Source organism: Microtus pennsylvanicus, chromosome 13 (assembly GCF_037038515.1).
Source record: "Microtus pennsylvanicus isolate mMicPen1 chromosome 13, mMicPen1.hap1, whole genome shotgun sequence".
Classification (NCBI taxonomy): Eukaryota; Metazoa; Chordata; class Mammalia; order Rodentia; family Cricetidae; genus Microtus; species Microtus pennsylvanicus.
The window spans coordinates 132,134-159,070 of NC_134591.1; the positions used below are offsets into that span (position 1 = coordinate 132,134).

The 26,937-nt window shown below is 39.0% G+C and overlaps 1 long non-coding RNA gene across 1 annotated transcript in view; it reads right to left on the reverse strand.

Annotated features, from left to right (window-relative positions):
- The window catches only part of LOC142834050 (uncharacterized), a 40,726-nt gene extending 16,440 nt beyond the window's left edge, over positions 1 to 24,286 (reverse strand). The window contains exon 1 of the long non-coding RNA XR_012907493.1: positions 24,234 to 24,286. This is a non-coding gene — a long non-coding RNA (uncharacterized LOC142834050). The remainder of the gene's footprint in view (positions 1 to 24,233) is intronic.
- Between the last annotated feature and the right edge of the window lie 2,651 nt (positions 24,287 to 26,937).

Here is a 26,937-nt window from a genome sequence, read left to right on the forward strand (position 1 = left end):
AGAAACTGTTATCAAAAAATCTCCCCTCCAAAAAGAGCCCAGGACCATATTGTTTCATTGCAGAATTCTATCAGAACTTCCAAGAAGAGCTAATACCTATAGTCCTTAATGTATTTCACAATATAGAAACAGAAGAGGCATTGCCAAATTCCTTTTATGAAGCTACAGTTACCCTGATACCAAAACCACACAAAGACCCAACCAAGAAAGAGAATTACAGGCCTATCTCACTCATGAATATCGACACAAAAATTCTCAATAAAATACTGGCAAACCGAATTCAAGAACACATTAGAAAAATTATCCATCATGATCAAGTAGGCTTCATCCCAGAGATGCAGGGCTGGTTCAACATACGAAAATCTATCAGTGTAATCCATCATATAAATAAACTGAAAGAAAAAACCATATGATCATTTCATTAGATGCTGAAAAAGCATTCGACAAAATTCAATATCCCTTTATGATAAAAGTCTTGGAGAGATTAGGGATACAAGGGTCATACCTAAAAATAATAAAAGCTATTTACAGCAAGGCAACAGCTGACATCAAATTAAACGGAGAATAACTCAAAGCCATCCCACTAAAATCAGGACACGACAAGGATGTCCACTCTCTCCATACCTCTTCAATATAATGCTTGAAATTCTAGCAATTACAATAAGACAACATAAGGGGATCAAGGGGATTCGTATCAGAAAAGCAGAAGTTAAGCTCTTGTTATTTGCAGATGATATGATAGTACACATAAGCTACCCCAAAAACTCTACCAAAGAACTCCTACAGCTGATAAACACCTTTAGTATTGTGGCAGGATACAAGATCAACTCCAAAAAATCAGTGGCCTTTCTATACAATAAGGATAAGGAAACAGAGAAGGAAGTTAGAGAAGCATCACCTTTCACGATAGCCACAAATAGCATAAAATATCTTGGGGTAACTCTGACCAAGGATGTGAAAGATCTATTTGACAAGAACTTTAAGTCTTTGAAGAAAGAAATTGAAGAGGACACCAGAAAATGGAAGGATCTCCCTTGCTCCTGGATTGGGAGGATCAACATAGTAAAAATGGCAATTTTACCAAAAGCAATCTATAGATTCAATGCAATCCCCATCAAAATCCCATCAAAATTCTTCTCAGATCTGGAGAAGACAAAAATCAACTTTATATGGGAAAACAAAAAACCCAGGGTAGCCAAAACAATCTTATACAACAAAGGAGCGTCTGGAGGCATTACCATCCCTGACTTCAAACACTGCTACAGAGCTACAGTATTGAAAACAGCTTGGTATTGACATAAAAACAGAGAAGTCGACCAATGGAATCGAATAGAATTCCATTAACCCACAAACGTAAGAACACCTGATTTTCGATAAAGGAGCTAAAAGTATACAATGGAAAAAAGAGAGCATCTTCAACAAATTGTGCTGGCAAAACTGGATGTCAACCTGTGAAGAATGAAAATAGATCCATATCTATCACCATGCACAAAACTCAAGTCCAAATGGATTAAAGACCTCAATATCAGTCCAAACACACTGAACCTGATAGAAGAGAAAGTGGGAAGTACTCTACAACATATGGGCACAGGAGACCACTTCCTACGTATAACCCCAGCATCACAGACATTAAGGACCTCATTGAATAAATGGGACCTCCTGAGACTGAGAAGCCTCTGTAAAGCAAAGGACGCTGTCGCTAAGACACACAGGCAACCCACTGACTGGGAGAAGATCTTCACCAACCCCGCAACTGACAAAGGTCTGATCTCCAAAATATATAAAGAACTCAAGAAACTAGACCGTAAAAGGATAATCAACCCAATTATAAAATGGGGTACTGAGCTGAACAGAGAATTCTCAACAGAAGAAGTTCAAATGGCCAAAAGTCACTTAAGGTCATACTCAACTTCTTTAGCGATCAGGGAAATGCAAATCATGACAACTTTAAGATAATATCTTACTCCTGTCAGAATGGCTAAAATAAAAAACACCAAGGATAGCCTTTGCTGGAGAGGCTGTGGAGAAAGGGGTACACTCATCCATTGCTGGTGTGAATGCAAACTTGTGCAGCCACTTTGGAAAGCAGTGTGGCGGTTTATCAGGAAATTCAGGATCAACTTACCCCTGGACCCAGCAATACCACTCTTGGGAATATACCCAAGAGAGGCCTTATCATACAACAAAAATATATGCTCTACTATGTTCATAGCAGCATTGTTTGTAATAGCCAGAACCTGGAAACAACCTAGATGCCCTTCAATTGAAGAATGGATGAAGAAAGTATGGAATATATACATATCAGAGTACTACTCAGCAGTAAAAAACAAGGGCTTCTTGAATTTTGCATGCAAGTGGATGGAAATAGAAAACACTATCCTGAGTGAGGTAAGCCAGACCAAAAAAGAGGAGCATGGGATGTACTCACTCATATTTGGTTTCTAGCCATAAACAAAGGACATTGAGCCTATAGTTAGTGATCCTAGGGAAGCTAAATATGGAGAACCCAAAGAAAAACATATATAGGCATCCTCCTGAATATTAACCTTCATCAGGCGATGAAAGGAGACAGAGACAAAGACCCACATTGGAGCATTGGACAGAAATCTCAAGGTCCAAATCAGGAGCAGAAGGGGAGAGAGCACGAGCAAGGAACTCAGGACCGCAAGGGGTGCACCCACACACTGAGACAATGGGGATGTTCTATTGGGAACTCACCAAGGCCAGCTGTCCTGGGCCTGAAAAAGCCTGGGATAAAACTGGACTCGCTGAACATAGCGGACAATGAGGAATACTGAGAACTCAAGAACAATGGCAATGCGTTTCTGATCCTACTGCACGTACTGGCTTTGTGGGAGCCTAGGCAGTTTGGATGCTCGCCTTACTAGAACTGGATGGAGGTGGGGGTTCCTTGGACTTTCCACAGGGCAGGGAACCCTGATTGCTCTTCGGGCTGAGGAGGGAGGGGGACTTGATTGGGGGAGGGGGAGGGAAATGGGAGGCGGTGGCGGGGAAGAGACAGAAATCTTTAATAAATAAATAAATTTAAAAAATCAGAAAACAAGTTACATCTTTCCAACATACAATGGTATAGAATATGGAACACCATTTACACTGCAAAATAGAGAAATGGAGACATAGTGAGAGAAGATTGAACCAAGAGAAGATTGAAGCATAGCAGGACAAATATCAAATCCTGTAGCTCTGTCTCTGATACACAAGGCTTCAGTTTCAAAGGGCTTAGATGGCCCTATCCCTGCATCTAGTTTTCGTTGTGTTTTTTTTTTTTTTTGAGACAGGGTTTTCCTGTAGCTTTACAGCCTGTCCTGGAACTAGCTCTTGTAGACCAGGCTGGCCTCGAACTCATAGACATCTACCTGCTCTGCCTCCCGAGTGCTGGGATTAAAGGCATGTACCATACCACCCAGCCCTGCATCTTTTCATATATCTCTGTGGTTAATTTCACTCCCTATATTCAGCTAGTTCTCCACAGAAGATGTTTTATAGTTTAGGCATCTCAATATCTTATGCTATCAAAATGCAACCTAGGCTGTATCAAAATACAACCCTGGCTGTTGTGGAATATTATTGTAAGATGTGTTATATTTGTTTATGTTGTGAAACAATTGTTTCAATGATACAAATATGTGTTGCATTCTTTTATGTTGCATGTGTATAATTCTGTGAAGCTATGATACTGGGCTGGTCTAAAATACCTATTTGGCCTAATGAACAGTCAGTAGCTTGGTAGAAAAGTATAAGAAGGGCTGGCAAGCAGAAACAATAAACAGGAGGAGAAATCTTGGAGGAAAAAAAGGAAGGATGACCAAGAAAAGGAGAGAAAAGTATGGGCCAGTGACTCAGATACACAGCAAGCCACAGAATAAGAAGTAAATAAAAATTTATACAGAATAGAGAAAGATAAAAGCCCAGAAGCAAAAGGTAGATGGGTCAATTAGTTTAGAAACGCTGGCTAGAAACAAGACAACCTAAGACCAGAAATTTATAATAATAATAATAATAATAAGCCTCAGTGTATGTCACTTTTTGAGAGCTGGGTGGCAGACCTCCAAAAGAGTAAAAAAACAACACCAGGTTTTGTCCTCATAGCTTCATGGTAAGAACTCTCACAATCTCTTCACTGGGTTTCTGTCTCTGCCAAACATGGATGCCAGTAACAATGCTGAATTGTAACCACAAACTAAAAACCCAGTACCCTAAATTTTGATTCTTTCTTGTTTACAGGACCAGCACATGATGAGTGGTCCTGAAAAGCTTAACTTCTTAATTGACAGACACTAACACACTTGGACCACAGGTGTAGCAGATTTTGTATGAAATTGCTTCCTAGGATTAGGAATCACTTTGCTTACTCCTTACATAAATTGAAGATTTATGTGGATGGAGTCTTACTCCTGGAGCACCTTGCTAGACTTCCATTCCATGGCAAGGGCCTGTCTATAATAGTAATAAACTCCTTGAAAATCCCTGCTTCTTTCAGTAATTGGTGGCCACCTGAAACTACCTTTTCATTTTCATTTATTTCAGCCCCACGTGTTTTCTTTTTACTGTAGACCTGAATGAATCATCAGTAATAACCATCCAACAGATCCAATATTTCATTTAAGGAATCAGCCCATTTTTTAATTGGGCTTTACTAAATATCCAGGTAATAGAAAGATTTTGGAGCCAAAATATCAAACAACGACCTCTAGCTTAATCTGTTATGGAGTCTATAATTTCCAACTGAAATCCTATGATCTCAGTCTCTACTTTCTGGCATTCTTCTTAACATTTCTGTCTTCCTGGTCCTATAAGAACAGCCAAATTAGTTCTGTGTAAAACTTTCTATATTTTTTTCACCACCTAAAGTCTAGATATCTTCTACACTCTTTCAAGAGGCATCATTCCCAGGTTCTGCCTAGCAACAATATTACTTTTGGTTTTCCATTTCTTTGTCCTACTTGCATTTATGTTGCTCTGATTAAATCCTCTAACCAAATCAGCTCAGACAATGAGTGGGGTAATTTGACTTCATCATTTTTAGAGCTTAGGATAGAAAATCATGTTAATAGTTGAATGCAAAAATCCATGGACAAAGATTGTTCCCTGGCTTTCTCTCTTGCCCAGTCACTCCTTCATTCATGCTAAGATAGCTCCCTTTTGTAGCCCAAGCCCACTTTCTTAGGGATATTGCCACCCTCATTGGAGGAGCCTTCCCACGTGAATCATCAACACAATCTCTCCCAGATACAGCAGTCATGGCTTTTATGAACCACGCCACTCTGAACACAGTTGAGCAAATGTCCTTGTGGTAGGATCTTTTGGATATATGTCCAAGAGTGGTATAGCTGGGTCTTGAGGTGAATTGACTCACAACTTCCTGAGGACTGCATGTTGATTTCCACATTGGCTGTACAAGTTTGCACTTGTAAAATGAATCCCCTTGCTACATGTCCTTGCCAGTATTAGCTGCCCCTTGATTTATGGAGCTTAACAAATCTAACAGGTGTAAGATAAAATCTCAAAGTAGTTTTGATATTCATTTTCCTGATGGCTAAAGATGTTGAACATGTCTTCAAGTGTTTCTCAGTCACTTTAGATTCTTTTACTGAGAATTCTGTTTAGAGGTGTTCCCCATTATAGTTGGATTATTTGCTTTGTTCTTGTCTAGTTTCTTGAATTCTTTAATATCCTAGGTGAGGAAGCCCATAATCACATGGAAAAATATGATATTTACGCACTTATAGGTGGATATTAGCAGTTAAGTAAAGTATAATCACAGTAATCACAGTTAATCACAGTACAATCCATAGACACAGACAGGCTAAGTAACAACAACTCTAGGGGAGATGCATGGATCTCCCTGGTAAGCAGAAATAGAACAGATCTTGTGGGTATCCTGGAGGCAGGGGGGATGGGAAGAGGAAGGATCAGGTGAGCGAGGAAGAGACAGATGGGGAGAAGACAGGGAAAGATGATGGGAATAGAGAAGCTTTTAACAGGGGATGTGGAAACTGTAGTGAAAACATTCTGGAAACTATAAAGGTGACCCTAGTGACTGTTCCTAGTAATCAAGAATATGGAGGTTGAACTAGCCGTTTTCTGTAACCACATAAAGCTCCCAGTGGGACTGGGACACCAAGCCAGCCACAAAATATTCAACCCACTTGTACCACCTGCAAGATATGCTGGGACACTGGTGACTCTGAGATTTCTTAATGGCCAAAAAATGACTGGTCTAACTTGAAGCTCATACTATGAGAGGAAACCCATAACTGAAAACTGCCTAGATGGCCAGGAACCAGAACTTGAATGGCTCAGAGAACAGGGGTAGAACCAAATAACAGCTGACCAAGAAAAGATATCAATAAAATGATTCTTAACTATTTCTTGCTATAATCATAGGTTGACACCTGGCCTACTTGTTATTAAAGAGGCTTCTTCCAGGGGCTGATGGAAGCCCATCAGAGATCCTTACCCAAACATAAGCTTGAGCTGTATTGATCTTGTAGAAGGAGGGTGTGAGGATTGTAGCATTCAGTGGTTGAGGAAATCAGGAGAACATGGCCCACACAATCAACTAAGTAGGGCATATAGTGGCTCAAAGAAAACTGATGTAGCAATCACAGAGTCTTCATGGCTCTGTTCCAGGTCCTCTGCATACATGCTATAGTTCAGCTTGGGGTGTTTGTGAAACTCCTAACTGTAGGAGTCATGGCATCTCTGACTCTTTTGTCTGTTCTTAGGACCCTTTTCCTTCTATTGCATTGGCCTTGTCTAGCCTTGAAATAAGAGTCTGTGCCTAGTCTTATTGCACCTTGGTATGATTTATTTTGTTGATTTCCCTGGGAGGTCTGCTCTTTTTTTTTGAAGGGAAAAGGAAGCAGTGGGGCTGGGACAATGGGATTTGGTGGGGGAGGAACTGGAATGAGTAGAGGAGGGTGAGAATTGAATCAGGATATATAGAATATGAGAAGAATAAATACAAATAAAAATAAAATGCATTTAGTGTAAGTTCAATGATCCTTATAATCTGTAGCAGCCCAAACATCACAAATGTCCAAAGTCTCTTCTGACATTTTAGACAATCTCTTGACTGTCACATGTTGTAAAATAAAAAAAATAAAGATTTACAACATATAATGGCACAGGGCATAGTCCCATTCATAAAAACAGGAATATGACTGTGTTACACCTCCCATCTTAGGCAGACTCATGTGTATGTCACACCAGTGAGAACAGATAGGCAGACCACAAACCCATGAAATTTCCACACTCCCTACATTCCCACAGACATGATCTTTCAGCAACCCTACAGCTGCTACCCTCAAAACCATGTACCCACCCCTATATCAGATGCATAGCCTCTGCTCAAGTGCAGGCCACGTGAGCCAAAATAAAAAAAAAAAAACAGGTAGGAAAAAAGAGGTAAAGACTCTCTGCTGGACCAGAACCTATGGAAGTCACCAGAAATTCACATGGGTTTATCTGTGCACCTCCATTCTTTTAATAATTCCACAACACTATCCCCAATCCCACTTCCCTCCTCTTCTCTGTGTTGTAGCCTTCAACTTCAACTATCTGCAAGAAGTCTATGTAGGCCACCTTCCAAATGGCCTTCCTCAGTCTCTCAGTCCCCATCAACACTATCTCCAAATTCCCTATGGTCTCCTCTCCTTTCATGCCCAAACATTGGGTGAACACCATTTGTAAGATTTCCAGCTCTAACTTGGGATGAGAGCACCTGCTCAACCATAGGCCACATAAAGCAGAAAATTAGAAAGCAAATAGAAACCAAGCAAAATAACACCCATGCTGTCAGGAGCCAATTTCCTCCTAAAATCATTACAGGAACCATCACCCTGGGGAGTCTGCAGAGAACCCCACACCCCTAATTGTGTTAAGAATGGTTCTATTGACAGAGCCTACCCCACACCCAAATTGGCTGTTAATGAGAGCTATCTGTTAGCGGAACCCATCCCACATTCCAAACTATCTCGAGAACTAGGTGTGTCATCTCCTAGTTGCGACTTCCAGGCCTACAGTGACCTGACCGAAGGTAACCTGGCTACGTGACCAACGAGAACCACGTGACCTACGTGAACCACGCGGCAAGAGCCCAGAACCCTGTGCCCATACCCCAACTCTTTACTCCATATAAAGCTATACCCCATCTGTAATAAACGGAGGCTTTGACAAACTTTGCATGGCCTTCTTCCTGTCTCCTAGCCCATATCTTCCAGGTAGTGCCTCTCCGGGACCCTGGAATAACTGAACTGCCAGGCGGGCTACTAACCCTAGACTGAGTAGCCCGCCAAGGCAATCGACACCATGCAACAAAGACAAACTGAGAGATGAGTACCTAGATCCACAAATTCCTAAAACCCAGATACTTGGACAACAACATAAAAACACAATCAACAACAGCCAGAGCAATAAGTCACTACCAGATTCCAGGTATCCTACTGCTGCAAGCTCTGAATATTCCAATAGAGTTGAAGCACAATTAAGACCAACTTTACGAAGATGACAGAAGTCCTTAAAGAAGTAAATGAATCCCTTTTAAAAAAAGTAGAGAAAAGATAAATGCAGTATTGGAGAAAATTAATATATCCCTTAAAGAAAACCAAAAACAAACAAAGAAACAGTTGGCAGAAATGAAGCTGTTCAAGACCTTAAAATAGAAATAGGAGCAATTAAAAAATATGAACTGAAATAATTATGAAAATGAAAATCTAAATAATCAAATAAGATATTGAACAGGGAATTTCAGACTTTAAAGGCATGATCAAAGAAATGGACATATTGATCAAAGAAAATGTTAAACCAAAAATTTCCTGAAACATAACATCCAGGAAATCTGAAACACTAGAAAAATACCAACCCTAATAATAACAGGAAATGGAGAACTATCTCACCCCAAAAACACAGAAAAAAATTTCAAAAAAATTCATAGTCAAAATCTTTTCTAACTAAAATAATACAGGAGAATGCAGGCCACAGAATCAACTAAGCAGGGCTCTTAGGAGCTCACAGAGGCTGAAATAGCAATCATGGAGCCTGTAGGAGTTTGCCCCAATTCCTCTCTATATGTGTTATCATTTGTAGCATGCTATTTTTGTGCAACTCCTAACAGTGGGAGTGGGGAATGTCTCTGACTCTTTTGCCTGCTCTTGGAACCCTTTTTCTCCTACTAGATTGACCCATGCAGTCTTTGATATGTGCCTAGTCTAATTTCAATTTGCTATATATGGCTTTATTGATATCTCTTGTGTGTCTGCTCTATTCTGAAGGGAAATGAAGATTGAGTGGATCTGGTGGAGAAGGGAGTTGTGGAGAGGACTGAGAGAAATGGAGAACAGAAAAACTGCAGTTGGGATATATTATAAGAAAAGTGATGTGTGATGTCCTTCTGTATAAGTGTTGCTTTTATTGGTTAATGAATAAAGCTGCTTTGGCAAGGCAGAATATAGCCAGGTTGGAAGAGATATATATAGAGAGTAGGCAGAATGTAAGAGAGGCCATGTAGCTGGCAAAGCAGAAAGACGCCCCAGAGACTTATCAGTAGGCCACAGCCTCGTGGTGACACAGAGATTAATAGACGTGGGTTAAGATGAAAGAGCAAGTTACTAAGAAGCCTGAGCTAGTAGGCCAAACAGTGCTGTAATTAATATAGTTTCTCTGTGATTCTTCGGGTCTGGGTGCCTGGGAAATGAATAAGCAGCCTGTGTTTAGAAGAAGAATAAATTTTGAAAAGAGAGAGAGAGAAATGTGGACACAGTGAGGGAAGATTGGTTCATGGTAACACGAAAACTCAGTAGGGCAAACAACAAATCCTTTAGCTGTGCCTCAGACAGGTAGGGATTCATTTTCAAAGAGCTTAGATAGCACTATTCATGAAAAATTATATATATATATATATATATATATATATCCTTATATATTTATTATATATATGTATATATCTACCTCCTATATGTAGTTCTCCATGGCAGATATCTCATAGCTTGGGTATTACAACATCCTATCATCTAAAAATACAACTCTGTCTTCATCTTCACAGCTTCATGCAATAAAAAGTTTCACAGTCTCTTCAGTGGGTTTCTGACTCTGCCAAACACAGATGGACAAAACCATGTTCAACTGAAACTAAAGAGGAAGAATTTATGACTTTAAAATTTTGCTTCTTTCTTTTTTCCAGAAACAATACAACATGGGTCCCTCCACAACACACACAATTTGGCTTCTAAGTTGTTGTGGATGCTACTATGCTTCGTTCAGAGTTCCAGCAGCTTCTGCATGAAGTTGCTTTCTCAGATTAGGAATCAGGTTGCCTATTCCTTTGAGAAATTGAAGACTTGGATAGATGAAATCTTTCCCTAAGTTACCTTCCTAGGCTTCAAACAATAAGAAGGGCCTTCTCTTTAATGGTTCTAAACTTCTTGAAATTTTGTCCTCTTTTTCATGACAGGACTGCCCTTTGAATCTTCCTAGTGTTGTTTTTCTCCACAAAACTGACTTTTTGTTTCTATCCACATCACTCATTTTTTTCCACTGTAGACCTAAATAAATCATCAGGAATAAATACCCAACTGAATCAATGCTTTGTCTAAGAAATCTCCCAACTACTTTTTAAGTTGGCCTTACTCAACTTCTTAGGGAATGGAGAAAATTGGAATGATTTGGGAAGAAAATATTATACAAATGACCCATAGATAAATTTTTCATGAAATCTATTTCCCACTGAAATCCAATGAGCTCCACTGTGTGCATTACTTTCAACACCCCCATATTCCTAGTCCTACAGGAATTGTTAATTAAGCTCTGTACAGTTTTCTATTCCTTTTGCCACCTAAAGTCCTAATATCCTCCACATTCCTCCAAAAGACAACGTTTCCACATTCTACCCAGCAACAAAATCACTTTTGGTGTACCACATTTTGACCTAATTTATTCATTTCTTGCTGTGATTAAATTCCCTAAATAAAAGCATGTGAGGTAATAAACGGGTTTCTTTGACTGATATTTCCAGATCACAACCCACAACTGTGGAAGCTTAGGATAGAAATTCAAGTTACAAAATGAAGGCAAGAGACACTAAGGAAAAATATTTACTGGTTTTTGCTCTTGCTTAGTCACTCTCTCTTGTTCAGCTAGCCTACTTATCCCTCTCAGTCCCACTTTCTTAGGGTATTGAAACCATGAGTGGAAGAGAAGAGCCTTCCCACATGAATCATCAATCAACACAATTTTCCCATAGTTAGGAAAAAATAGCAATTTTGATCTGGGCAAAGCCTCAACTGATGTTCTCTCAAGATGACTCTAATCTACATCATGTTGACAGCTGAAGCTAATTAAGGTAGAGATGATAATATAGGAGAAGAAGATTTTTTAACACAAAATCAATATATTAACCATATCAAACATGAAGAACTGAAAAACACAGATAGGTCAAGAAATGAGAAAAAGTAAGCCTCTAAGATCAAGAGGAGAAAACTAAAACTGTTTCTCCACAGAAACTTACTAAACCAAGAAATGCTGATGGACCTATGAACACCTGATATTCAATAAAGGAGCTAAAAGTATACAATGGAAGAAAGAAATCATCTTCAACAAATGGTGCTGGCATAACTGGATGTCAACCTATAGAAGAATGAAAATAGATCCATATCTATCACCATGCACAAAACTCAAGTCCAAATGGATTAAAGACCTCAATATCAGTCCAAACACACTGAACCTGATAGAAGAGAAAGTGGGAAGTACTCTACAACATATGGGCACAGAGACCACTTCCTACGTATAACCCCAGCAGCACAGACATTAAGGACCTCATTGAATAAATGGGACCTCCTGAAACTGAGAATCTTCTGTAAAGCAAAGGACACTGTCAACCCACTGACTGTGAGAAGATCTTCACCAACCCCACAACAGACAAAGGTCTGATCTCCAAAATATATAAAGAACTCAAGAAACTAGATGTTAAAATGCTACTTAACCCAATTAAAAAATAGGGTACTGAACTGAACAGAGAATTCTCAACAGAAGAAGTTCAAATGGCCAAAAGACAATTAAGGTCATGCTCAACCTCCTTAGTGATCAGAAAACTGCAAATCAAAACAATTTTGAGATACCATCTTACACCTGTCAGAATGGCTAAAATCAAAAACACCGATAGCCTTTGCTGGTGAGGATGTGTAGTAAAGGGTACACTCATCCATTGCTGGTGGGAATGCAAACTTGTGCAACCACTATGGAAAGCAGTGTGGTGTCTCAGGAAATTTGGGATCAACCTACCCAGCAATAACACTCTTATAAATGGACAAATGAAAACATCAAATATTTATGTTGATCACAAATAATCAACACTGAGCAGGAAACATGTTTCAACAGTAAAGAGTACTCCTGGTCTGACTCAAGGAATTACATGGGGGGATCACAACTATTCATTATTCCAAGTTCAGCGTTTCTAGTTCCATCTTTTAATCAATATAAGGATCAGGCACTTACATGGTACACCGATAGCCTTTGCTGGTGAGGATGTGTAGTAAAGGGTACACTCATCCATTGCTGGTGGGAATGCAAACTTGTGCAACCACTATGGAAAGCAGTGTGGTGTCTCAGGAAATTTGGGATCAACCTACCCAGCAATAACACTCTTATAAATGGACAAATGAAAACATCAAATATTTATGTTGATCACAAATAATCAACACTGAGCAGGAAACATGTTTCAACAGTAAAGAGTACTCCTGGTCTGACTCAAGGAATTACATGGGGGGATCACAACTATTCATTATTCCAAGTTCAGCGTTTCTAGTTCCATCTTTTAATCAATATAAGGATCAGGCACTTACATGGTACATATCCATGTACAAGTAAATACTCATATTAAAATAAAAATTCAAACCAAACAAAATAGGCAGGAAGAAGAAGGTGATGCACCTGCAATCCAATGGCTCAGAAAGCACAACCAGTATCAATGTCATGAATACATGCCATCCTGGGAAACATAATGATACCCTCTGTCAAATTTTAAAATTCAAGATATGGGTGAAGCTCAGTACAACAGCATATGCTTGATAGGAACAAAAATCATCATAGAACAATATCAAAACAAAAAATCCAGGCCCACTTTTAATCCCAGTACTTGGGAATCAGGTTCAGGGGATCTCTGAGTTTGAAGCCAGCCTGGTATATAGAGCAACTTTCAGGACATCTAGGGCTACACAGACAAATCTTGTATTCAGAAATAAACAAACAAAAATGAAAACTGTAGGCTACCAAACTGTCTTAGCATCAAATAGCAGGTAATTCTACTGAATCTAATGTGATTTAGTGATAGAGTTTATAATGGTAGGGAAGTCATGACAGCAAAAGAAGAAAGCTGACCAATTAGTTTCAACCACAACATAGCAGGCACAAAGAACAGGGAATGGGTTGAGGCTATAGAAACTCATATCACGTGTCCAATGAGGAATTTCATCCAGAAAGGCTCATCCTCCTACTGGATTCACAAGCAATCAAATGAAAGTTGCCAAGAAAAGAGACATGTTCAAATACATCTTCCTATATGGGAGGTTTTTATTCAATCAATTACATCCTGACCTGGGTCACTATAGGCTCATGGTCACCAATGAAGAAAAATGCATTTAGGGTTACAGTTGGGAATCACTTTGCTTACGCCTTCCATAAGTTGAATGCTTATGTGAATGGAGTCTTACCCTTAGAGCACCTTGCTAGGCTTCCATTCCATAGCAAGGTCCTTCTCTATAATGGTGATAAAATCCTTGAAAATCCCAGCCTGTTCCAGTAATTGACTGCCATAAGAAACTGCCTTTTCATTTTCATTTATTTCTGCCCCACTTGTTTTTTTTCCACTATGGTCTTGAATGAATCATCAGTAATAACCATCCACCACATTCAATATTCCATTTAAGAAATTAGCTCATATTTTTAAATTCTGCTTTACTAAATTTCCAGGTCACAGGCAGAAAAAGACATATTTTGGAGCCAAAATATCACACAAATGACCTCTACCTTAATCAATTTCAACTGAAATTCTATGATTTCAATCTCCACTTTCTATCATTTCTCTTAACATTTCCATCTTTCTGATCCTACAAGAAAAGCTAATTAATTCTGTGTACTACTTTCTATTTTTTTGCCACCTAAAGTTTTGATATCTTCTATACTCTTCCAAGGGACATCATTCCCAGGTTCTGCCTAGCAACAATATTACTTTTGGTTTTCCATTTTTGTTCTAACTTGCATTTATGTTGCTCTGATTAAATCTTTTAATGAAAAGCAGCTCAGGCAATGAGTGGGGGTATTTTGGCTTCATCATTTTGGGAGCCTAGGATAGAAAAGCAAGCTAATAGTTGAAGGCAAAAATACATGGACAAAGATTGTTTCCTGGCTTTCTCTCTTGCCTAGTCAGATTGGTGCCTTTTGTATCCCAAGCCCACTTTCTTAGAGATATTGCAACCCACAGTGGAGGAGCCATCACACATCAATCATCAATCAACACAATCTCTCCCAGATATAGTAGTTTATGGCTTTTATGAACAAAGCCACCATGAACACAGTTGAGCAAATGTCCTTGTGGTAGGATCTTTTGGGTATATGTTCAAGAGTGGTATACATTGGTCTTGAGGTAGATTGACTCCCAATTTCCTGAGGACTGCATATTAATTTCCACATTGGCTGTACAAGTTTGCACTTGCAACAGCAATGAATCCCCTTGCCAGCATTAGCTGTCACTTGTGTTATGGATCTTAACAGTTCTAAGACTTGTAAGATGAAATCTCAAAGTAGTTTTGATATTCATTTCCCTAATGGCTAAGGATGTTGAACATGTCTTCAGGTGTTTCTCAGTCACTTTAGATTCCTTTACTGAGAATTCTGTTTAGAGGTGTTCCCCATTATAATTGGATTATTTGGTTTGTTGTTGTCTAGTTTCTTGAGTTCTTTAATATCCTAGGTGAGGAAACACAGAATCACATAGATAAACATGGCATGTATTTACTTATGGGTGGATATTACCAGTTAAAGTATAATCACAGTAATCACAGTTAATCACAGTACACTCCATAGACACAGAAAGGCTAAGTAACAAGAACAGCTCTACGGGAGATGAATGCATCTCGTTGGTAAGAAGAAATAAAACAGATTTTATGGGTGCACTGGAGGCAGGTGGGGATGGGAACAGGAAGGATCAGGTGAGTGAAAAAAAGACAGGTGGGGAGAAGACAGGGAGAGATAACTGGAATAGGGGAACTTTTAACAGGGGATGTGGAAACAGTGTAGCGAAAACTTTCTGGAACCTATAAAGGTAACCCTAGTGAGGACTCCTAGTATGCAAGAGGAGGTTGAACTAGCCATCTTCTGTAACCACATAAGGCTACCAGTGGAACTGTGACACCAAGCCAACCACAAAACATTCAACCCACACTTGTACTACCTGCAAGATACGCTGGGGCACTGGTGACTCAGAGCTTGCTTAGTGGCCAATAGATGACTGGTCTAACTTGAAGCTCATACTGTGAGAGGAAGTCCATAACTGACACTGCCTACATGGCCAGGAGCTGGAACTTGAATGGCTCAGAGAACAAGGGTAGAACCAAATACAGTTGACCAAGAAAAAATATCAATGAAATGATTCATAACTATTTTCTGCTATTATCATAGATTGCTGTTTAGCTTAATTGTTATTAAAGAGGCTTCTTCCAGGGGCTGATGCAAGCCCATGCAGAGATCCCTACAAACAAAAAGTAGGAAGGAGTATGGAGAGAACTACTACCAAATTCCCAAATATTGTTTATAAACATTTGTTTACATTTAAAGGAGCCATGAAATAGAGATAATACTTTGCATTTGCATAGATTTTGACCTATTGATAAAAATTTAAGGTCAATTTTGTTTATATATATATATGTTCTTGTTTAAGGTATTATATTTGTGCAGCTCATTTAAAGATGCAATACAAATTAGACCCGCCCCCCAAGCCTGCCCTGTTGTCTGCAAGATCCTTGGCTCAGGAATAGTTTCCTGCTCCTGCACCAAGGCTACCCAACCAGAGGGGTGAGTGCCTGCCTATCAGGCAGGCCTGAAGGTCCCCTGCAAGGGAGCGAGGGCACTTTCACCTTGTGCTGCAGGGTCTCCTGTGTTCTATTCGACCCCGCCCTGCTTCCCACGTTAGCCCTTCTGTCCGTGGGTCTTTAGGCTACCAGGCTTCCCTGTTTCAGTGCTGAGGAGTTCCATCTGGATGGTGCTGAGGACTTCCATACAGACAGGAACAGTTCCTGCTTCTACACTGAGGAGATCCACCCAGAGATTCAGTCACAGCAAAGACTGAACCAAGACACCAGGCCTCTCCTGGCTCCATTTGAAGGAAGTGATGGGCAGGCACCAATGCAAGAATTCCTCCAACAACCTGAAAGGCAACATGACATCACCAGAATCCAGGGATCGCAAAACAAGAAGAACTGAACACCCTACTCCAGAAGAAATAGAAGAAATCGACTTTAAATGGAACTATATGAAAATAATAGAGGACCTTAAACAGGAGGTGAAAAACTGCCCTAAAGAAATAGAGATGACAAACAAAAAGGTAGAGGAAATGAATAAATCTCTCCAAGATACCCAAGAAAAACAAGAGAAACAAGAAAAAGCAATCAAACAGGTAAGGGAAACGGTTCAAGACTTGAAGAATGAAATGGAGGTAATGAAGAAAATCAAACCAAGGAAGGCAGGAGATGGAAAATCTGGGTAAACGAACAGGAACTACTGAGACAAGTATTACCAACAGAATACAAGAGATAGAAGAAAGAATCTCAGACACTGATGATACCACAGAGAAAATAAATGCACTGATCAAAGAAAACAGCAAATCCAACAAATTCTCATCACAAAACATTCAGGAAATCTGGGTCACAATAAAATGACCAAATCAAAGAATAATAGGGGTAGAAGAAGGAGAAGTACAGATTAACGGTCCAGAAAATATATTTAATAAAATTATAGAAGAAAACTTTCCCAACCTAAAGAAAGTTATTCCTATGAAGGTTCAAGAACCATAGAGAAATAGACTGGATAAAAAAAATCTCCATATAAGAATTAAAACTCAAAACATACAGAATAAAGAAAGAATATTAAGAGCTGCAAAGGAAAAAGGTCAAATTACTTAAAAAGGTAAACCTATTAGACTTACACCTGACTTCTCTATGGAAACCATGAAAGCCAGAAGGTCCTAGATAGATGTACTGCAGACACTAAGAGACCATGGATACAAGCCTAGACTATGTTCCTGTGACAAAAGTTCTTCCCAGACACACAGCTCATTGACATAAAAGCCTAGCCCAGGAACAGCTGCAGGCAGTTGAAGTAGTTTTGGGAAGACAGGCTCATCCTGTATTGGATGTAGTGGCATTTCATTTATGTTGTAATATATAAAGCTTGCCTGAAGTTCAAAGAGTAAAACAGCCCCATTGGTCAGTCTTACTGGCCAGGCAGTGGTAACACACACCTTTAATCCCAGTAGCCATACTAGCTGCTATAGAAACCAGTCCTAGAAAGGAATATAATATAATATAATATAATATAATATAATATAATATAATATAATATAATATCCCCAATTTCTCCAAGATTTTATTACTCATGTTCCAGTTGGACAGTCACAGCTTGGAAAGCTTAGAGAAAGCACTGCCATCATAAGGGGATGAAGAGGAGGGAGGGGTTCAGGTTCTGGTGGCAGCTGCTGGGGAACAGGAGGTGAGGTGGCAACACTCTGAGAAGCCCTTTCCTCATCATGGACTTAGAGAAGATGATCAGTCTAAGCCTCTACTGATTTAAGGCTTATTCCAGGAAACCCCAAATCTGCCTCTACCTATGCAGCCCACAGGCAGTGATGCATACACACAACAGAAAGGCCAGATGATGCCCGAGTAGGCAAGGGAGGCCAGGCAAGCATAGTGTTTTAATAAATGTGTCTTCTAGAGGCTTTCAACATACTCAGACCTATGGGACACTATGAAAGCAGTGCTAAGAGGAAAGTTCATAGCACTAAATACCCACTTAAAGAAAATGGAGAGCCGGGCGGTGGTGGCGCACGCCTTTAATCCCAGCACTCGGGAGGCAGAGGCAGGCGGATCTCTGTGAGTTCGAGGCCAGCCTGGTCTACAAGAGCTAGTTCCAGGACAGGAACCAAAAAGCTACGGAGAAACCCTGTCTCAAAAAAGAAAAAGAAAAAGAAAAAAAAAGAAAATGGAGAAAGCAAACATTGGAGACTTAACAGCCCACCTGAAAGCTCTAGAAAAAATGAAACAGACTTACCCAGGAGGAGTAGAAGACTGGAAATAATCAAACTGAGGGCTGAAATCAACAAAATAGAAACACAGAAAAAATCCAAAGAATCAATGAAACAAAAAGCTGGTTCTTGGAGAAAAAATCAACAAGATTGATAAATCCCTATCCAAACTAGTTAAACGACAGAGAGAGAACATGCAAATTAAGATCAGAATGAAAAGAGGGACATAAACACAGACACAGAGGAAATTCAGAGAATCATTAGATCTTACTACAAAAGCCTGTATGCCACAAAATTGGAAAATGTAAAAGAAATGGACATTTTTTTAGATAAGTACCATATACCAAAGTTGAACCAGGACCAGGTGAACAATGTAAATAGACCGAGAGTTGTGCAGAATTAGAAGCTGTTATCAAAAACCTCCCTACCAAAAAAAGCCCAGGTTCATAGGGTTTCAATGCAGAATTCTACCAGAACTTCCAAGAAGACCTAATACCTATACTCCTTAATGTATTTCACAACGTAGAAACAGAAGAGTCATTGCCAAATTCCTTTTATGAAGCTACAGTTACCCTGATACCAAAATGACACAAAGACTCAACCAAGAAAGAGAATTACAGGCTAATCTCACTCATGAACATCGATGCAAAAATTCTCAATAAAATGCTGGCAAGCCGAATCCAAGAACACATTAGAAAAATTATCCATTATGATCAAATAGGCTTCATCCCAGGTATGCAGAACTGGTTTGACATATGAAAATCTATCACTGTAATCCGGCATATAAATAAACTGAAAGAAAAAGCCATATGATCATTTCATTAGATGGTGAAAAAGCATTTGACAAAATTCAACATCCGTTTATGATAAAGGTCTTGGAGAGATTAGGGATACAGTGGTCATACCAGTTAGTTCCTTGGGCAACTGAGGAGAGGGAACCTGAAATGGCCCTATCCTATAGCCATACTGATGAATATCTTGCATATAACCATAGAACCTTCATCTGGTGATGGTTGGAGATAGAGACAGAGACTCACATTGGAGCACTGGACTGAGGTCCCAAGGTCAAAATGAGGAGGAGAAGGAGGAAGAACATGAGCAAGGAGTCAGGACTGCAAGGGGTGCACCCACACACTGTGTCAGTGGGGCTGATCTGTTGGGAGCTCACCAACGCCAGCTGGACTGGGACTGAATAAGCATGGAATAAAACCGGACTCTCTGAACATGGCGGACAATGAGAGCTGATGAGAAGCCAAGGAAAATGGCACTGGGTTTTGATCCTACTGCATGAACTGGCTTTGTGGGAGCCTAGCCTGTGTGAATGCTCACCTTCCTAGACCTGGATGGAGGGGGGGGGGACCTTGGACTTCCCACAGGGCAGGGAACCCTGACTGCTCTTTGGACTGGAGAGGGGGAGGGGCGTGGGGGTAGGGAGAGAGGAGGGGAAGAAGGGGGAGGAGGGGGAGGGAAATGGGAGGTGGGGAGAAGGCAGAATTTTTTTCAATAAAATAAATAAAAAGAAATACAAATTAATAGATTGTCTTTTATAACAGTTAAACTTTTAGTCATGTTAGGCTTTCTAGAAGTACAGAGATATATTTCAGATGGGATAAGTATTCTTTAAATCTTTCAAAGACATACATAATATGGCATTTAAAATGTTTTAAAAACTTAGGACTTTTCATGACAGTGAGCCACATCTGCCTCTGGCAGCACATATTATTTCAGAGAGGTTGATGGGCATTAAAGAATCTCATTATGGAATTTGCCTTCAATGTGACTAGCCATTTGGGCAAGAAACTTCTGCTGGAATTGCTTCATGGTATGTTTTATAAACTGGACACTCAGGACCCACAGAAAAATGACTGCTAAAGTTGCCTAAAGAAGGTGAGAAAGTCATTCAAAGTTCCTGCTCCATGCAAGAGTCTGCCAGACATTCTGCAGGATCCACAAAAAAAGGTGACTAACAAACTGCCAATATAGGCAGAACTGTCTTTGAAATTTCCTGCTTCATGGAAAAGTCTGCCAGACACTATGGGCCTATAGGCTGGAGATGGATGTCCCACTGTTACAGAAGAACTTTGGGTGACTGTCCAGGCAGCAAGATGTCTTTGTCAATTCTAGAGTTTTAGAAGTTGCTTACAACGTACTTCCTGTTTACTTAGGTAGTAGTATATCCTTCTGGATTCTTTGATGGAGTTGAAGAAAGAGACAGTTTTATAATTATAAAAAATAGATTAGACATAAAACCTTAGACTCAAAAAGATGGAATAGATGATATAGTATTTTTCTTAACTTGCCAAGTGTAAAGGGACTAAATATTGTAACTCTAATTCTTGCTGGATAATGGTTTCATTATATGTAATCTTGTTATGTCAAAATCGAAACCTTCCTTTTTATTTAGACAGAAAATAGGAGGTGATGTGCGATTCCTCCTGTATGATATGAAGATGTTTTATTACCATTGGTTAATAAAGAAGCTACTTTGGGCTTATGGCTTCACAGAATAGAACAAGTGGAAATTCCAAGCAGAGATAAAGGAGAAAAGAAGACAGAGTCAGGGAGATGCCATGTAGCTGCCGAAGGAGAAAGATGCTGGATGGAACCTTACTGGTAGGCCACAGTCATGTGATGACACAAAGATTAATAGAAATAGGTTAATTTTAGATGTAAGAGTTACTTAATAAAAAGCCTAAGCTATTGGCTAAGCAGTCTTGTAATTAAAATAATTTTTTATAATTATTGCAAGCCTAGGCATCTGTATACACCAGGATATAATAAAATTTGCAAGCTATACAGTGTACACAAGATTAATGTTTAAATTGAATTGTCATGTTAAACTTTCATGATTCCTTGACTACTAAGGGATCATACAAAGAAACACAAATCAGCCTGAACGTTTCACTATCTGAGGGAATTCAACTGGAACTGAAAAACCTATGACACAGGTCTCTCAAGGAAGTTAGGTCAGGCCAACTCCATGGTTCCCTGCAGAGCTTACAACCCACAAAAATTTTATGACTTTGACCTCCACTCTCTGCCATTACTCTCAATATTTCCATCTTCTAGGTCCCAAAAAACAGCTGATTAGGCTTTTTGTTCAGTTTTATGATATCTGTAGCATTCTTATAACAGTCAACATTCCAAAGTCTTTTGCAGCACTTGAGTCCCATTTTTGTTCCAACTTTCTTCCCTGTTGCTGCTATTACATTATCTAATCAAAAGCAACTCAGGTAATGAGTAAGTTTATTTGGTTGTTAACCCTATTTCACAATTCTTAATTATGGGAGCTTAAAGCGGATACTCAAGCTAAAAATAATAGCTAAAGGCAAAACATGTGGAACCATTATTTTCTGGCTTTCTCTCTTGTTTTGTCAGTGTCTTGTGCTTAGCTAGCTCTTCTATCTATCCCAGAGCTGCTTGCTCAGGGATATTGCCAACACAGTGGAAAAACCTTCCCATATCAATCAAAACCAACACAATCTCTCTCAGACAATTTAATCAGACATTCTGATCTAGGAATACCCTAATTGGTGTTTTCTCAGATCACTCTAAGCTATGTCATGCTGATAGCTGAGGCTAATTAAGAGAAAAAGACAATATTATACAAAAATATTTTAAAGATCTAAAGGCAATGTACTAATAGCATCAGTCACTTGACCAGCAAAAACACAAACATGAAGATAGATATGCCAGAAAATGGAAAATGGCAAACATATAAGATAAAGAAGAAAAAACTAGTACTGTCTCTCCACAGAAACTTCCCAAACCAATAAAAACTCAAGGAACTAATAACATGAGAAATTTTTTGAATACAAAGTTAGTGAGACCATTATTTTCCAGAAATGAAGAATATTCTTAAATAACAATTAATAAAATCAATAACATAGATGACAAAGACATATTGTGCTCCTTTAAATAAAAACTACAAGATTTTAACCAAAATCAAACTCTAAGAAATCACTGACCAGCACTCATCCTATAGACTTCAGTTCTCTCTCCTTTAACAATAACAAAAAATGGCTTGGGTGAGGAGGGATATTCCACCAAAATTGGAGAGATTCCCTTGAAACCTTCTCATGTCTTAACTTCGTAGAAAATAGTTTTGACTACTAAAAGGATCTCATTATCTTAAAGTAAGGAATAGGATGTCTCCTAGGGTCACTTAGACACCATTTGTATCCCATGATTGATAATTGCCTGTAAGTCTGCAATCAGAGTGAGGAAATGAAAACATTTTTAAACAAAATGCAAGATAACAGATTTTTTAAAGAATCAGTGTACACCTAAAGCAACTTGTTTTACTTTAATTGCTTTATAAGTCAAAAGTACTTTTGAAAACAAGTTTATTGTTATTTTTTGCATATATTTTACATGAGTTAGAATATCTTCCATATGTATGCAGGTGACATACAAAAAAGAAGGGTTCAGATGCTTTGGATCTGAAATGGAAGAGTTATGAGCCTAACAACTTGAGTTAGGTATCTGAACATAGGTCTTCTCCAAAATGAGTATGTGATGAGCCATCTGCCAACATCCATAATGGCTTTTATCAAATAAACCAAAAGTCTCTCAGATTAACAATAATAGCAACAAAACCAAAATAAATAAAGAAGTAAATAAATGACCCTTGGAAACATGATGCATCAAAATTAAGATGATGTGTGTGGTAAATTTGCATGATAAATACATTAAAATGACAATGCAAAACAATTTATAACAGGAAAACTGATTACAAAGTTATATTCATAGTGGAAACACCCAGAGTAATCAGTGGGATTATGAAAAAATAGTACACAAATTGACATAATATGAATTCTTGCTGGGTTGTGGTGATGCACACTTTAATCTCAGCACACGGGAGGCAGAGACACATGGATCTTTGTGAGTTCAAAGTCAGATGGTCTACAGAGCAAGTTCCAGGACAGGCTCCAAAGCTACAGAGAAACCCTGTCTTGGGGGGAAAAAGCAACAACAATCAAGAATGTGTACAATATTTGAGAAAGAATAAAGGAGATGGAGAGAAAAAGAAGAGAGAATAGGAAGAAAAATATCATTAACTATTAATAAAAAGACCAAAGAAAACTTAGAAGACATGTGATCTTAAAAAATGTTACTCACCTACCTATGATTCTATGTGTAGAGAAATTAAATAAATAAAGACTTCACAATTTTCACAAAACTACCTCAAAATGACCCATAAACTCTTCTTTCTGACCCTACAGCTACTGGTATTTGTTCCAAACAGCGAGGCCCCATGCTCTAGAGACCTCTCCTTCGGTCTTGTTATGTTTTCAGGTAAACCCAGTCTCACTGATGCCCAATACCAAAGCAATATAGTATAATTTCTGCTTCCTGTCACATGGATTATGGCACAAGATATAGATTCTGCCCTATCTACCTGCCCAACACCATACACACCTAAGAAACCTCTGCAGCTCAGAAACTCTTTTTGTCACCTGGAACTAAATATCACTGAATGACATCATTGTGGCTAGTAGTATCAGACAAATTAGAAACATTTTAATCATGTATTGCTAAAAGACAGTCAACATCACCATAGTTCTGCCAGCTTTTAAATTATTTGAAACATTTATAAGACAAACTTGAAAGTAGAATGTAATATTCAGAACTTCTAGAAATAAAACTATAAGTTTTCAAATCTGTCTTCCCACTGCACACCAAAAGCATGACTCTGTGTGTACACTGGACAGTGATATTACAAGTATAATATTCTACCTTGCCGGGGCTGTAGAGTGTCCCTCTTCCCAGGAAATCCATATACAGGGAGGCACAGAGGACAACGACCACTGCCCAGGTCATTACATAGGGCAACAGAACCACAGCCTGGCTCATGGTCCATCCAAATCCCAGCAGAAATGACAGTTCAACAGACCTTCTCTGAACACCCTATACTCACCATGGCATAGCTTGTGGTATTCCTAGGGCTGGAGAGATGGCTCAGTGGTTAAGAGTACTGACTGCTTTTCCAGAGGTCCTGAGTTCAATTCCCAGCAACCACATGGTGGCTCACAACCATCTGTAATGAGATCTGGTGCCCTCTTCTGACATGTGGGCATACATGGAGGCAGATTTTTGTATGCAAAATAAAAATAAATAAATCTTTAAAAAACAAAATAGTATAGTTAAAAAAAACTCACTTCAATAAAAGTAGAAAAGAATCCTGAAAAGAACCTGCAAGAAACCTGCCACTATTATACCTGATTGCTAAGACTTTCAAGAATCTCTCCTTGGCTAGGGCCATTCATCTTGGCCTCAGAATATTGTCAGCTCCCCTACTGGGTGATCAAATATCAAATGACTCAGATAGCACAGTACTTCCTGTTCTGTCCTTCCAGCCCAGTGGTCAGGGCCCTAGATAGAAAGTGAGTAATTTAGTAGATAATCCTCCACTTTCAAAGAGCATATCCTGTTCCTCATCCAAAGCACAGGGTCTTTTGTGTGCACATCCTATTACACACTCAATGTGCACTGCAGCCAACCCATTGCCTCATACCTGGGAAATCTTGCAGCCAAACACAGGTCACATTTACAACTGCTATTAAAGACAAGTGGGCCATGAATTAGAAGACACTGAGGGATTGTGGTAAGTCTTGGGAACAGGCAAGAGAATGTGGATACAATACTGGAAAGAACCTGTAAACTATCTCCTGCTGGTGCTCCTAATTGCCAACCAGAGTCCCTCATTAGCTAGGACCACCCAGCTGGGCTTCCAGACATTGGCAGTTACCCTACTGGGAGAGCAGAAATCAAATGTCTTAGAAAGCAAAAATCCTCCAGGTTTGTCCTTCCACACTATGGTCAGACAAGATACTAATCTGGAAATTTTGTAGTTTAGTAAAATCTTCCATTTTCCCAGAGCACTTCCTGTTCCTCCTCCAAGGCACATGGTCCTATATGTACACTTTCCATTACACACTCAAGGTCCAGAGTAGCCAACCCCTTACTTCATAGCTGGGAGGTCTTGCAAACAAACACAGGTCACAAACAGTAATTGTTATTAAACAAAAAGAAGCCATGAGAATTAGAACACAACAAAGGGTCTATGGGAGGGCTTAGAGGCAGGAAAGAGATAGTGGAAATAATGTATTTATAATCCTGAAAAATTCTGTTAAAAAGTTGAAACAGATTTTATGGTCATGTGCCCCAGAGACCAGGGATTTGTATCAGAGCACACGAAGTGCTACTCACATCATTTCTCTCACAGTATACATCTTAAACCTAGAAAATAAATCATGGTAGGCAGGGCCACACCATTTTATCCAGCTCTTCTATTTTACTTGAACTACTGTAACTACAGTAATTTGCTTTAATGATAAGTTAATTTCTTTATATAGATTCTTGTATGCATGGTCTGTGGACCCATGAAATGGCCAGTCAGCACATTTATGGAACATTTAAAATTGATTACCTCACTACTCACTGCTAATGTCAACTACTGTCACAGTAGGAAAGCTTTTACCTTCCTTCTTTCCCATCCCTTTTTCTGATGTGACGATACTGGCTTTAGAATTGGTCCGTGAACTCAGTTATTACACAGGTCCCACTTCACTTGTAAATTCACAATAAAATCTAAAGAAGTTGGAGTATACTCATTCACTGATCTATTTCTCCTTCACACAGACCAGTCAAGGTCCAGCATGGTAGGAGTTGCTGGACTGTTTTTGCAGCACTAGGTAGCAGAGGCAGGATTAGGAGTTCATAGCAATTCTCAGTTACATAGTATGATGCAAGCCCGAGCTACAGGAGACACTGATCTAAACCAGTTTTTCGCAATCTTCCTAGTGCTATGACTCTTTAATACAGTTACTCATGATGTAGTATTCTCCCCACCTATAAAACAATTTTCACTACTACTTCATAACTATATTTTTGCTGTTATGAATCATAATATAAATATCTGTACTTTTTGATGGTCTTAGGCCTGTCCTGTGATAGGTTCATTTGATCCACCAAAATGAGTCATAACCCACCAGGTTGAGAATCACTGCTCTAATCTGAAATAAATAAAAAGATGAATAAATAAACAGCTCTTAAAAATGAAATTCAAAACCTGGGAAACATTAGAAAATACAAGATTATAGCAGTTATGCCTTTGAAGAAAATGAAATCTAAAATATGACAACCATTAATTGATTTCTTAAAATAATAAAAAATAATTGAACACTTAGTTATACTGACTTTGTTTTTCTTTTTTTTTTTTTTTTGTTTTTTGGATTTTCGATAAGTTATAATGACTTTGAAACAGAGTAGGCACTTCCCTGGTAGGGAGAATGCCATTAGTAAGAGAAAGCATGACTTTGTCCCATGTAAAATGTTAGCTTCTGAGTGCTGTAAGCTGACACATGGAGTTACAGCCAATGGCCTGTGTCTCAAACATCTGAGCCGAATTCACGGTGTCAACCAGGATTAAATATACCTGCATGGGAGAGTTCACTAATTGGAAACTAAATATGTAGTTGTTCAAGCTATCCTCCTTAAACTGCACACCCACTGGTGTCTGTCTTCATTCACATGCAAGAAATTAATGTATGATGGGAAATCACACCAAAAGTCACACACTGTGTCAATCAGGTCCTTCTTTGTAATGGATACCCCTGAAG